Raw genomic sequence first — 14377 nt, 5'->3', positions numbered from 1 at the left:
AAACTATTCGGGGAAATATTCCCTTTATTCTTCCTACATTAATAATGTATCTCCATCTGCTGCATTGCATTAAATTACTCAAATTGTGTAAACATTCATCATAATAAAAAAATATTAAATCAACACATTTAAAAATTAACTCAACAGTACTGAAGAATTTTTTTTTTAAGTCCATCCCATTTAGTTTTGTTTTTTAAAAGTTTCTGCCGAAAAACTTATGCTTAAATAATCCACTTTGAGAATAACTACATTTCCAGGAAATGAATATTTGTTATTTTTCTGACATTTCTTGAATTAAATACCCATTAAAAAGAAAAGCATAAAAAGTAAGACAAATATATACTTTTAAAAAGATTTATTCTTTTGAATGTTAGATTTTTTTTTTACATAAAAACTTTTAATTTTTTTTACATACATTCATAATATGTACCAATCCAACAATCAATACAAACACCTTAAGCTGTAAGCAAATATCAGTTCATATGAAAAACGTATTGCTAGGCTAATGACTCCAGACACTCCAGTTTTGATGACCATAGTTCGGGTCTTGGAAACCCTGGAAATTCACTGAAAAAAAAAAATAACGAATTTTTTTCTGACCTGGAAAATTCATGGAAAAATGTCCTAGACAAAGAGAAAGTAATATTAACTAAAGCAGCATTAGAAATCTTAAGTGATTTAACAGAATAGCACACAAAAGCTATTAAAAGTGGAAAATTCAATGATCCCTAAATCAAATCTGAACTTTGAAATCTCATTGCATTCACTTATGTCGCAGCCGCTTGCCTTTTTTTTTGCGATGTGATTTTACTGCTTGGGCATCACTCATTTTGAATTCACTGTCATTTTCAACACCTCTTATGATTCATATTCCGTAGTAGCGAAATTTCTCGTTCTTAGTTTTGCCACGCCCACTCAAAAAAAGTGATTTAATTGCATCCGAGTTCGATTCCATCACTCGTAAGAACTTTATTATTAAATTTATCAGAGTAATTTAGAAAATAAAGATCTTTAGTCAGGCAATAGAATACAGAAAAAGAGGAATTCTTATACTCTAAAACAGTAGTGCCCAACATATGGCCCTCAAAATTAATCCATGCTACCCACTGCTACGTTCAATGTCAGGAATCAAACATGTTTTGAAATTTCTGAACTTATTAATCAATATGCATTTGAAAATGTTCAAATAAGTAAACAAAACAAGTATACTTTTGAATCAGAAGATTGATTCATTACTGAATTGTTTTTCAAAAAAAGATTTGGTTTAGAAACATAAAAAACTGAACTATGTGGCTTTACTTTAAATAACCAAAATACTATCAAGTTATGTGGATGATTAAATGCACTGTTGACACTAAGGCAACTTTTGAGGCAAATTTATTGAAACTTAGTGATGACTCATTCAATCTTTGTCTCATTCATTATCATTCTGCCAGTTTATCAAAAAAAAAAAAAAAAAAAATCAGACATTTAAGCATCATACTCGTTTCACTGCATTTGTACTTCACTTAAATTTATATGATGAAGACAAATAAGAATAATCTGTTTTTTTAAGTGTACAATTATAATTTTTCCATTATGAGTAAGTGCTTCTATGAGGCTGTGGCATTCATGTAGACGTTTTGCTAATGCTCATTTCCAAAAATTAACAAATTTGAGATTAAATAGTGCTATTCTCTTCATATAACAAGGTCATGAAAATTTTCATTGAAGTCATGAACAAGTCATGTAATTTTTTCATCTAAATAGAGTATGAACACTGGATGACCTAGGAAAAAATGCTGCAAACAAATCCTTTTTGAGTATGAAAGGTTTAAAACAGAGGTTTGTCACTCCATTCTGTGAGAAAAACTGTTTTCTCTACTGCATTAAACAATAAGTAGGCAGATTGTAGTATAGAACACTAATAATCCCATCACAGAAAAATAAATAAAAAAAGGTGAAGTAAAAAAGAAATAATTAAAGCTGAAGTAATAATGTGGTGACAGAACATTTATATTTAAATTTAAAAAAAAATTATCTTTAACATAAAATATGCAAAAGTTTAGCAGAACAATAATTATGACTAATCTGATGTTTTCTAAATAAAATTTACATAAAATATGAATGACAGTTTACCATGAAATAATTTGTGTCTTTATGATAGATATTCGCTAAGTCATTTAAATTAATTATTTCATTAAAAAAGGAATGAAGCTGTGGCATGGCAAGCGTACCTAGGACAGGGTGTAATTTTTAAAGAACAAATGTAGCTCTGTAATCATTAGGACAAAATTTAATGTGTAAATAGTCTGCATTCCATTTAATACATGAAACTTTCCTAACATCTTTTCTTCTCTCCTCGTCTGCCATGTTTTACATTTGATATTCATCACTTTTTACTTTCGTCTAAAATGTGTATATTTCTTAGTATTATTTAATTTAATTACTGAATGCGCTATTCATTGTGTGGTCAACAAAAGAAATTAGATAGAACAGAGAATGCTTTTGGATGGGGAAAAAAGTTTTTTCTCACCCGTTGATGGCGAAATATACTAGCTGACCCAGCCACGCGTTGCTGTGGCAAAGAAGTTGGATTAAAATAAACTTGAACTCATTATTTTGATAGAATCAAATAAATATTTTTAATAGAGCTTAAAATAGTATAGCCGATTTTATAACATATGAGATTGATAATGGGCGTTATTCAATTTAAAAACGATTCCTAAATGTTCCTGGAAAATTATGGGCAGCTGATGTGGCCAATTTCTGCCAGTATCATGTCAAGCCAAAACCCGGAAAGTTTTCCGATAAAAGTTAATAACCTTCCTGAAATCATCTCGGAAGCCTCTTGAAAAATTCGAAGATCTTCCCGTTTGAAGTTAGTCGTGTTTCTGGAACTTTAATGTAAACTTAGGAAGGGATACAAAAAAAAAGCTTAGCACCTTTCTGATTTATTACGAGATTTTTATATATATAGATATATATATATATAAATCTCGTGTCACGATGTTTGTTCGGGGTAAACTCCGAAACTACTCAACCGATTTTTCTCAAATTTCATATCAATGTGTCATTTGGTCCAACTTAAAAGATAGGATAGTTTTTATAATTTTTTACTGCAAATTTCATATTAATTATGCAATAATAGTGTGAATTAATTGTTTAGTTCTAAAAATTCTTAATAGATGGCGGTGTAAGTTAATTAATCGATATAACTCTAACATCGTATGACTTGCTGCTAAAAACACCATGATAAAAAAAGCTCAGAGATGTTGCGTAGAATTTCCATATAACGTTTCGGGATATTACAGGTTATTATTTACTTCCTGAGAAAATCAACTATATTTTTCAAAACGTTTCCTTGAATTGCTACAAATTGCAGATTTCACACCGTTGTGAAAAGTATTTTTCTCCACCAGTATCAAGATTAACTAAACGTCTTTAATAGGTGTATCGGTTTCGGAGTGATTGCGGTTTGTCCAGATTGACTCAACACCCAATGAGTGCGAAAAGTTATCTGGATCACGAAGTTTTGCAAGAGTTGCAGAGGAACTACATTCGAGCTACTTGCTTGAGAGTCTGTCTTCGCGTTGGCAATGCGTGTATTAATGCTTTGAGAGCTTTCTTAGAAAAGCAGGAAGGTTCCAGGCTATTATATTAATTCTGCGTTAGGCTTCTCTGCAGGTGCCAGAATCATAACTGCCTTTTTAACCAAGAAGACTACTGAATTCTTCACAAATATTCCATGTTTATTTCAGGAAAGTTAATGAATTTAAGCGGAAAACAATTATTTTCTTTATTTTGTTCCCCAGGAAATTTTTAATATCATTAATTCTTGCAAAGATACATTCGCAACAGAAAATTGCAGTGACAATTGCATCGTCAGGCATTGCTGCTACTTTTTTTAGATGGTACACGAACAGCACATTCAGCTTAAAAGTTGCCTATTAGATATTCATAACAAACAAAACACAATGTAAACAATAAAGAAAAAAAAGACGTGGTATGGCTGTAGTGTTGCAAGAGAGTGAAATTATAATTTGGGATGAGTGTACTATGTCTCATGTGTAAAAGCATTCATTCGAAGCACATTATAGGATTATGCAAGATTTGAATGGCAACGATCAACTTTTAGGCGAAATTGTCTGAATACTGTCTGGGGACTTCCGGCAGACATTACCAGTTATTCCGATGAAATCAACGCATGTTTAAAAAAAACGTTTTTTATAGCGTAATGACGAGATAATGCGATTAGCCATGAACATGCGAGTATAAACGCAAAATAATCTAATCGCACAAGTATTTTCTAAGCAATTGCTGAGTATTGGAAACGGTAAAATTGAACTGTATCAAAATATACAGTACAACAAATAGCCAGACAATTTCTGCACTGCCGTTGAGACGAAAAGTGAACTAATTGAGAGTCTGTTTCCAGATAAATTTAATTTTTAAAAAATCATAATTGCCTCTGTAATCGCGCTGGTTTTGTAGCAGTTTTGTTTTCGGTAAACATTCCCGAACAGACAGGAATATTTGTGGATCGTCAATTGTCGATTGTCAAATACATATCCTGATGCATGTCGCAAGTTGTATTTATTGGTAGCACAAATTCATTGGGAGTTGACACTTTCTAATGCAGGTTTGACATAAGGAGAAACAGTATTCGTCAACTGTTTAAAACAATTTTGACGACATACTATCCAACACAATCATTATTTTTTAAGGAGAAACTATATTACTTTCACGTTTGAAGACGTATTTCATAAAGTTTAACAAACACACAAATGTCCAAATCCAGATTTTACACCAGAGATGAATATGAAGCTTTAGTTTTAACTGAAGGTTTTTGCGTTTCAATTTCAAATTTGCCACTTAGTCATTATGATATGCCGTCACTTGATAGTTGGGCCACCGACTTAGTTAACACTGATTTGCAACGTATAACAACAGAGCAATGACTCTGTCTTAGCTGCAATTATTGCGAATAATGAGCCATTACTGACGGCTTTAAAAAAAAGCTCTCCATTGATGCTGAACAAGTTGTCGATGAAAACAAAGCAGTAAACACTCCAAATGAATTTTTAAATTCCCTGGATACACCAGGAATGCGTCTACACGATTTCCGGTTGAAAATTGGCTCAACAATTTATTCTTTTTCGCGATTTAAACCCACCTAAATTACGCAACGGTACACGTTTCTACATAAAGTCAACAATATTTGTCGGAAAAGTTTAAAGGAGAAATGTTTGTGTTGCCACGTAATCCATTATTAGCGTCATAATTTTCAAACACATTTGAAAGGCTTCAATTTTTGATTCGTTTAGCTTTTGCAAAGACCATAAATAGATTTAAAGGACAAAAAATGTCTTCTTTCGGTTTGTTCTTGAAACATAAATATTTCTCTTATGGGCAACGAAATATTGCCTACTCACACGTGGAAAGTTATCATACTTTTCGTATTAGCAAAAGACTGGTTGATCAAGAACATTGTGCACAACTTAGTGCTTAGACAGTTTTTAGTTTTCAAATAATAGAAACAATAGTTCGAAGTCAATGTTATCTACTTCATTGAAAAAATTTAATTTTTATACATTTTTAATTTAGTTAATGTATTTTGTAAAGAAGTTATTGATTACAAACTATAAAGAAAGCTAATGTGAATAAAATGTAGTGTAGAATATAAAAGTGTATGGTGGTTTACGCTTAGTTTCTACATTCGGTTATTTTACAATCAGTTTCGATATTTACTATCACTTTCAATTTTTTTTTTTTTTTTTTTTGCGGAAGTTATACTTACAAAATTTACTAAGCGTAAGTATAGTGCTTTTTCCATAGAAAATTTAGTTAGTACTTATTGAATTCAATAGGTACTTTCTTCAGTCTGCAAGGTAAAAAAAAAAAAACAAATCCGAAACGTTAGTGAGTAAAAATTTTCGATAATTGCTTGCAGTTCTGGCTAAGCTTTGGCTATGTTTGCATTACCGCTTATAGAAGTTCCTTAATAAATCAGAAAGGTGCTAAGCTTTTTTTTTTTGTATCCCTTCCTATGTTTACATTAAAGTTCCAGAAACACGACTAACTTCAAACGGGAAGATCTTCGAATTTTTCAAGAGGCTTCCGAGATGATTTCAGGAAGGTTATTAACTTTTATCGGAAAACTTTCCGGGTTTTGGCTTGACATGATACTGGCAGAAATTGGCCACATCAGCTGCCCATAATTTTCCAGGAACATTTAGGAATCGTTTTTAAATTGAATAACGCCCATTATCAATCTCATATGTTATAAAATCGGCTATACTATTTTAAGCTCTATTAAAAATATTTATTTGATTCTATCAAAATAATGAGTTCAAGTTTATTTTAATCCAACTTCTTTGCCACAGCAACGCGTGGCTGGGTCAGCTAGTATATATATATATTTTTTTTTGTATCAACAATTCTTACTTATTCATTTCTAATTTATTCAAAAATTTTCTCAGCAAGAATCTTTGCGAAAACCGATGAATATTATTTGATTGTCCCGGGAAATTATTTGATTAAGTGGGGATGGTTAACATTGTGTTAATGGGGAAATATTTTTGTTCTGGGAGGTTTTTATTTGTTATCCCATTAAACGTGGCTGACAGTATTTCAATTTTTTGAATGAAGTTATTTTTTCGGTTTCCTCACGTGATAGTTCTCGTGCAGGATACATATTTATGTTTACTTAGTAGTAATGTATGTAAAAGATAATAAATATGTCAGGTTCTTGAATGATCCAACAGACTAACTAAATATATTTTTTAATTCTTACTGTCTAAAATTATTTAAATGATTATGCATAGATATTAACATAACAAAACTGAATTATACCTTATATTTCTGGTCCAATTTTCTCCTGCTGCTCATCTTTTGAGAATCTGAGCCATCACGCCCACTGAAGTGATTGCAAACGTGAACAAAAAAATTCAGGGTTCTGAAAGAAAAAAAATATATCAAAAGATGTACATAAACACAACTAAGCAGATAAAATGTTCTCATCAAAATATTCAAAAATCATCAGATTTCTAAGTAAATAACACATTTCAATTAAGCAATTTTCAGCATATATTCTTAGAAATCATGTTTGAATGATATTGAAAAATGAGTGTCGGCTAAAAGCAAGCACTGAAGGTATTACACATCTAAACAAAATACTTGGAATTTTGATAGTAAAAGTCACAGTGTAGAACAGCTTAAAGACCAAAACTTTTCCTAGACTACCCCGGAATTCCATTGTTTTCTGATGCAAGATGCAGATTTGTCCTTTCTCTTACCTTGCCTCCTTTGGGTATTGTCACGATCATATAACTTTCTTGAAGAAAAATATTTTTTACAAAAATTTGTTGCTTTTGACAACATAGTTTTAAAGTTTAAACTATGTCTAGTAAATCTTTGCATCACAGCTCAAAATGTTCTGTCTGAAATGCTTTAGACATTTAGACAATTTTTTTTAATGTAAAGCTATGAATAAAATTTTAAGAAAAAATTAATAAAAGCAGAAAATAACACCAATACTACATAGCAAATGACATTATAGGTGGATATAGGTTCAACAAATGTGGACAAACGTCTAAATCTGAAGAACAAAAAACGGTACATGAAATGTATGAAATACATATATGTATTTTGTAACTTTAGTTTAAATCTTTTACCTATGCAAATGGTTTGTAATCCAAGAAAAACCTGCAATGATTAGTGAAGAGTGAAGATCACAACATGGAATATGGGTGGTTAACTGAACCTAGACTATACTTCATAATTATTGCATTCCTCGCTCTAACTTACTTTGAACCAAAATAATAAAACTTAAGGCTAATAAGTTCTAGGAAGAAATTAATATCTGCAGAATAAACAGAATCATCAAACGATATAACGTATGCTATCGGTACGACGAATTGTAAACAAGCATTCATTTTATTATCAAAAAAAGAAAAAAAACACATAAAATTAAAGAAATGCCGCTTATTTGGTGACTTTAACTCATTTAATCTCAATGTAACTTGTTTTTAATAAGAGAAAAATGTGTAACGCATTTGTTTAGAGCAGCGGCGGATGGGACAGCATGAACCGGCCCTGGCATTTACAGGCCAGCCGGCCCCTTAAGACTTGCTTCTTGAAGAGGAGACGCTCCTTTAGGTTTTTTTTTTTTTCAGATGTAAAAGCGGACACATCTTCTAGTTTTAGAAGGGAGTCACCATTAGAATTTGAGGACTCAACTTAGGAGAGCTGCGTTTACGAAAATGGAGAAAAATAATCAATAATACGAACACCTTCATAGTAAACAGTGTAATATTTGTGCTGATGAGGGGGAGGGGGTTCGGGGGTCCTCCCCCAGAAATTTTTTTCAAATTATAGCTTCAAAAACCTATTGTTATACTTTTTACATGATTTTGGGCGATGTTTGCTAAAGGGGGTATTTGGAGAATTCTCCCCAAACTTTTTCGAAATTAGAGTTTTGAAGCGTATTTGTAAGCTATGTTTGGAAACACTAGGGGGGAGGGGGAGAAAGGGTTCAAGAATTTACGTCTCGGAAGTGAAATGTTCAAATTTAATCTGCTTATGTCATTTTTTATTACCCTTTTTTTAAGTTTATAAAAAGTAACATTTTGTTCATAGCATTGAAATAAACTCCTATAAAACAATCCAAAAATCTGCCAGAGGTGCTTACCCCTTTTTGATACTAGCTGCCGGGGGGGGGAAGCATTCCGTTATCCCGGTTGAACATTTCAGAAATCTGGCATGCCTAATCTTACGTTATGTTAGAGAAAGAGGCTCGAGGGTGCTCTCCAGGAATTTTTTCGCAATTAAAATCTAAAGAAAGGGATTGTAGGTCGTGTTTAATAACGTAAACGGGGACACACAATTCTTAGAAATTGAATCTAAAAACATTATTTCCGTCAACTTTCAATGAAGTGAGGGGGAGTTTCGGGAGATAATTTGGAATTGAAGCCCATAAAACGAAATTTTAGACGACCTTTATTGATGATGGCGAGCGTCTTGGGCAGGAAAAATTTTCGAAGTTAGCTTTTAAAACTCAGTTTCTGACTATCTTTGATAACGTTAGGGGGTGAAGCTGTTCAGGGACCTTCCTTCGGTGATTTTTCGAAATTTGAAGTCTAAAACACAGTCGTAGATAATATTCACTTATGTAACCAAGGGTTCCAAAACCATTTTAGTTCTTTGGTTTTTTCACAGTAAAATTTTCAATTTTCAACCTGTTGTTTGAAATTAAAGTGTTTGAGATTCGTTAAAATAATCTTTTAACATTTTGTATTCATGTGGTACTTTTCAGTAACATTGTAGGTCTTCTACCAACTTTTTTTTACTTTAAATATCCACCAGCTAGAATATCTTAATAAAGTTTTATTTTATTTCCGATGTATGCATTCAAACGCTTGGTATTCATTACAATACTTTAAAGCTCCCTTACTGCACTTTAACTTTTTTTTTCTGTTTGATGTGCCCCTATGAAACCTCCATAATTATTTATCTATTCATTTATTGTATTACGTTGAAACTTCTCATAGGTTTGTACTATGTACTGAATACTTTTTTCATTGAAAAAAGATTTCTTAATTTGTCGGAATATTCCGAAAAATTTCAGCTGCTCTTATTTAGGTAAATTATAATTTATTATAAGAAATAATAATATAATAATTTCTTTATAAAGAACCGTGGATGTTCCTTAATAATATTCAAAGGTTTAATTGTTTAATATTCAAGGGTTGCATTCTCTTTCAAAATATTGCTGAAAAATATTTTTTGTCACGCTAATTCCAGTTGGTATTTTGTTACTACTATTTGTTTTTTTAAATACTGAGAACGTTTTCTTTCTTTCTTTTTTTTATTTTGTCCATCCCTAAATTAAATTTGGCAGCTTCAGTTCTACGCTTCCCCTGGCGACGGCCCTGCCTTTACATGTTCATTGTCCCATGCAGACTATTATTACAGGCAGCTGTCAGGATCTTAGAAGGTCCTCGACATTTATGCAACAAAGTTATCTTATCGGCCGACCGATGAATTTACAGACACACAGTAAAACATCTGGTTGCTCATAGCATAAGTTTGCAGATTTTTTTTTTTTTAATTTTGTAACCATTACTTTTTTTTGCAGCGATTTTCTCATAAGTCGTTTAGAAATATACCGGGTTATTATGATATTTTCAGAAATCTTTAAATAGTTTTTTTTTTAATTAAGAAAAAATGGAAAGAAAAGAAATATCAGGGTTTTTTTCCCTTTTTTATGCTATTCAATTGAAAGATTCAATGCGACCCAAACAGAGGCGGCCCGCCGGGCATTAGCCCGGCTGCCCGCCGGTCCCATCCGCCACTGGTTTAGAGTTTAAAATAGTAGCAACACAACATAGAAAAGGGTGGTTCATTCAGTGATTATAAACAAAATTTTATGATATACGCCTTGCATATAATGCTTTAACAGACTATAAAATGTCATAAAAAGCTTCATAACTGAGTTGAAAGAAGCAGAATTTTTTTAACAAGAGGCAAAATTAACAACACTTCACCTCAACGAATGTAAACAAACATTTATGTTATTCTGAAAAATCGAAGAAAAAACCAATAAATTTCATGAAATACGGATTTTTTGGTGACTTTTACTCATCTAATATGAAAATAGTTTCATCAATTCAAGTAGTTTTCGATGGAAGGAAAATGTACGACTATATAATAACACCACTTGCAGAATGGTGGCTCAATGGTTCACTACGCGAACGTAAACAAAACTTTATCTATCTCTCAAATAAAATCTGTATTTAAAATGAACATAAGACTGATTGCATTTGATGCTTCGACTTACCTGGTATTGAAATAAGTGCTTTTGAAACCGAAGAAATAGATAAAACCTTTACTAATTTCCCAAATATTATACCTCACTCAGCATCCTCGTAGGATTAACATGGTAAAGTAGAGCTGGCATGTAAGGGAGTGACTTCACACGCATACACTTCATTTCCGGCTAAACGGTAGACGTCACGCCAGCATGGTAGCCAATCAGGGAAAAGCCCTTCGCGAAAGCTCTAGGATGTGGATTTATGCAAAAAAACAGCATGATGTGATTCAGTTAACTGAGTGGTTGCAGTTATTGGCGGCGTGCAACCGTAGGAGCGAAAATGCGAGGCAGGTGACTGGAGGTGCGTTTCACGTGGAGGTCGAACCGCGTTTGGAGGCGGGTGTGACGAACAGGGTTGTCACATTTACGTCACAAAATTGTGGATATATACGTGCTCCAAAAAGGGTCAATCTATGGAAAAAACATGCAAAATAATGTAGTAAGGTTTTTTTTGTGTTCCACCATAATGTCTTACTTTTCAACACTGCAAAATGCTCCGCAATCTTTTTTTTTTTTTTTCGAAATCCATAACAAGTAAAGGAAGAGTTAAGTTTAAAAAAATGTATACTTTCCTCCTCCTCCTTTCCTTGTAATTATCTATTTTTAGTTCAAAATTGTATACTCTTGCAGAAGCAGAAAAAGTGAACTTATAATTATTTTCACATTTTCAAATATGATGTAAATAACAAATAGATGACTTTTGAAGCACTGTACACCTAAAGTGGCCCACTGACTACAATTCCAATTGTAATGCAATAAAGGTTAAATTTCTCTTTACCGGAGACATTGCATTTGATATGTGTATCAGATAAGTAAAATTTAACATAAAATACTCAGCTAAATCCACCAAACCAGAAAATTATAAAAATGCATCAGAGCTTAAGTATCACCAGCTTTGGTTCATCAAAAAAATTAATCGATAAATAAACGAATTCCTTCTAATATTTTTGAATTGATACTAATTATTGAGATATAGGGTAGACCGACCAGTGAATGAACAGTTAAGCACTATTTCATTTTTTAAAAATCCTAGTAATTTTAAATTCGATACTATATAGATTGTGATAGCTAAGACATTTTAATTGATCTATGTAAATATCTCTAAAAAATCGCGGGAACTTAAATGGTTCCGCTTCCGACTTTTTTAGATGTTTAATGAAAAAATGGCACAAAGACCCAGTGAATGAACACCTCGAACCAGTAAATGAACACAAATTGGTCCAGTGAATGAACATGATAAATTTTGATTTAAAAAGAAACTAAGTTTCTTTGAGATCTATCTATCTATCTATCTATCTATATAACTACTATATCTATTTATCTATTTATATATCGTATCTATCTACTTATCTGTATCTAGCTATCTATATATATATATATATATATATATATATATATATATATATATATATATAATATCTCCTTTATCTATCTATCTATCTATATGCTTATCTATCGATCTATCTATCTACTTATGGGTCATTCCATAGTGACTAACGTAACATTTGCAGCTGATTTTCAAACTTTTTTTACTTACACCGGGAGTAAAAATAAATGTGTTTTGGTTTAATATGCAGATCTAAAATTTACAAGGTGACTATTTTTTCTTTCTACCAAGAATTTGAAGCAAAATAAACGATAGCAGGTGTTTTTCACCAAAAAAAGGCATCGTGACTAACGTAACATTTTTGCAACCGTGAGAACCAATGCTTATGTTACGAGCTAATTTTTTCTGAAACTTACGCAGACATTTAAAGTTGGCCGATATATTTCTAAGAGGTAAACAATCTATTTTTAAAATCGTACTACAGATTTGTTACAGACGAATCTTTTTTGGCCCTAAATGGTACTTTTCCGAAAAACTGTGGGAGACTAACGTAACGTGACTAACATAACCATCGAAAAACAAGCAATGAATGCTTATAAAAAACTTTTTATAGATAATTTCTTGCTCTTATATTACTTTCACACTTTTTAGGAACCTTCTTTGTGTTGTATTATGGTTTTTTCTTTACTTTTTTTCTATATTAGTGTAAGAAATTGAATAGAAGGATTCAGTTCAATTAACTCAATTTGAATGTGCGAAAAAAAAACAAATTAAAAAAAACTGCTTTTACAAACTGAATAACATCATTCTTGGTCTAATTAAATCCTAAATATCTCTCTTTTAAAAAATTTACTTTTTGCAAGTTGGTAGTTTCACTGAATTCTAGTATTCTGCTGATATACTAGTTATTGTTATAAGAAACTCCGTAGTACTTTTCAATGGCATATTATTTTTTAAGGTTTACTGATTCATCGAACGAATAGTGTTGTGCATCCTTTTGAATTAAAATGTAATATTGAAAAAAAATATTCGAACGTTTTTGCAGAATGCATTTTAATTCCAGATATCACCATAAATGTTTGAATTTCTAAATGATAATTCTTGCATTTTCTGAAATATATGACAGCAGCGCTTATTGTCACGGTATCATGTAACATCTTCAAATGTTTTAAAAACGAGCAGCCGTTACTTCATTTTAATAATAGGTGAAGATGTATTTTCTAAAAAATAGAGACGTTCTTCTTTGTTAAGACTGTATTTCTATTATATTAATTCTTAAGTTTGGATTCTTGTGTTGAATGCACATTCAACAGAGTACTCATTTTGCTTTACTCACTTTTTTTCTTTTTTAATAATTCTTTAAATTGGAAGTATCTTCATAAAGACCTTTAAAAAAGTATTTTCCTAAGTAAACAGAAGGTCTACAATGTAATATTACTGGTTTTTTTTCACCCTTTATTTTTTTAATCAATATAGAATGCCTACATATTCAAAATTGTTCATGAAAATTTACATTAAATTAAATAAATTTTAAATATTAGCAGTAATTTTTAAAATGTTACGTTAGTCACATGCAAACCGTTACGTTAGTCACAGCTCAAATGTTACGTTAGTCACACTAATTATTTTACATCTACTGATACTAAAATGAATATTTTGCACTTTTTAAGTAGATATGACACAGGTGTAAGAAAATAAAAAGTGCTGTTTGGTTCAATCATCTGGTTTAGTTTTTAAGCAGAAAATAGTACATTTTCGTGACTAACGTAACGTAAATATTTTCAGTGAAATAACCAAACTAATTAAAAGACTTATCTTATAATGCATGCAAAAAGAAGAGTCAATTTTATTGGGCCAACATCTATGCATTTAGAATAAACATAGTTCTTTTAAAAATTTGCAAAAAATTTTACATTACGCAAGAAAATGTAGACGCATGTTTTTTGCACATCCTGAGCCTTTTCTACAACATCGCACGTTTTGAGCCAGAAGAAAAACACCGAATGAAATTTTTGCAAACTGTTATTGGATTTATGTACTAGAAAGTATGCTGAATGAAATGATAGGTCACAGTTAAGGCTTTGTGGAAAAAAAATTCTGACGTTGAGGTTGACATTTCTATGGAATGACCCTTATCTATCTATATATCTATCTACCTATCTACTTATCTATATATCTATCTATCTATCTACCTATAT

General features: G+C 31.4%; 1 long non-coding RNA gene across 1 annotated transcript; it reads right to left on the bottom strand.

Moving 5' to 3' along the window:
- Positions 1–406: 406 nt before the first annotated feature.
- Positions 407–10937, bottom strand: LOC129218112 (uncharacterized). The gene is made up of 3 exons (XR_008580289.1): positions 10820–10937; positions 6835–6937; positions 407–567 (listed from the first exon to the last, which is right to left on the bottom strand). It is a non-coding gene; the product is annotated as an uncharacterized LOC129218112 (long non-coding RNA).
- Between the last annotated feature and the right edge of the window lie 3440 nt (positions 10938–14377).

The sequence above is a fragment of the Uloborus diversus genome, chromosome 3 (genome assembly GCF_026930045.1).
Source record: "Uloborus diversus isolate 005 chromosome 3, Udiv.v.3.1, whole genome shotgun sequence".
In the NCBI taxonomy this organism is placed as follows: Eukaryota; Metazoa; Arthropoda; class Arachnida; order Araneae; family Uloboridae; genus Uloborus; species Uloborus diversus.
This window is presented reverse-complemented; position numbering and strand designations above follow the sequence as displayed.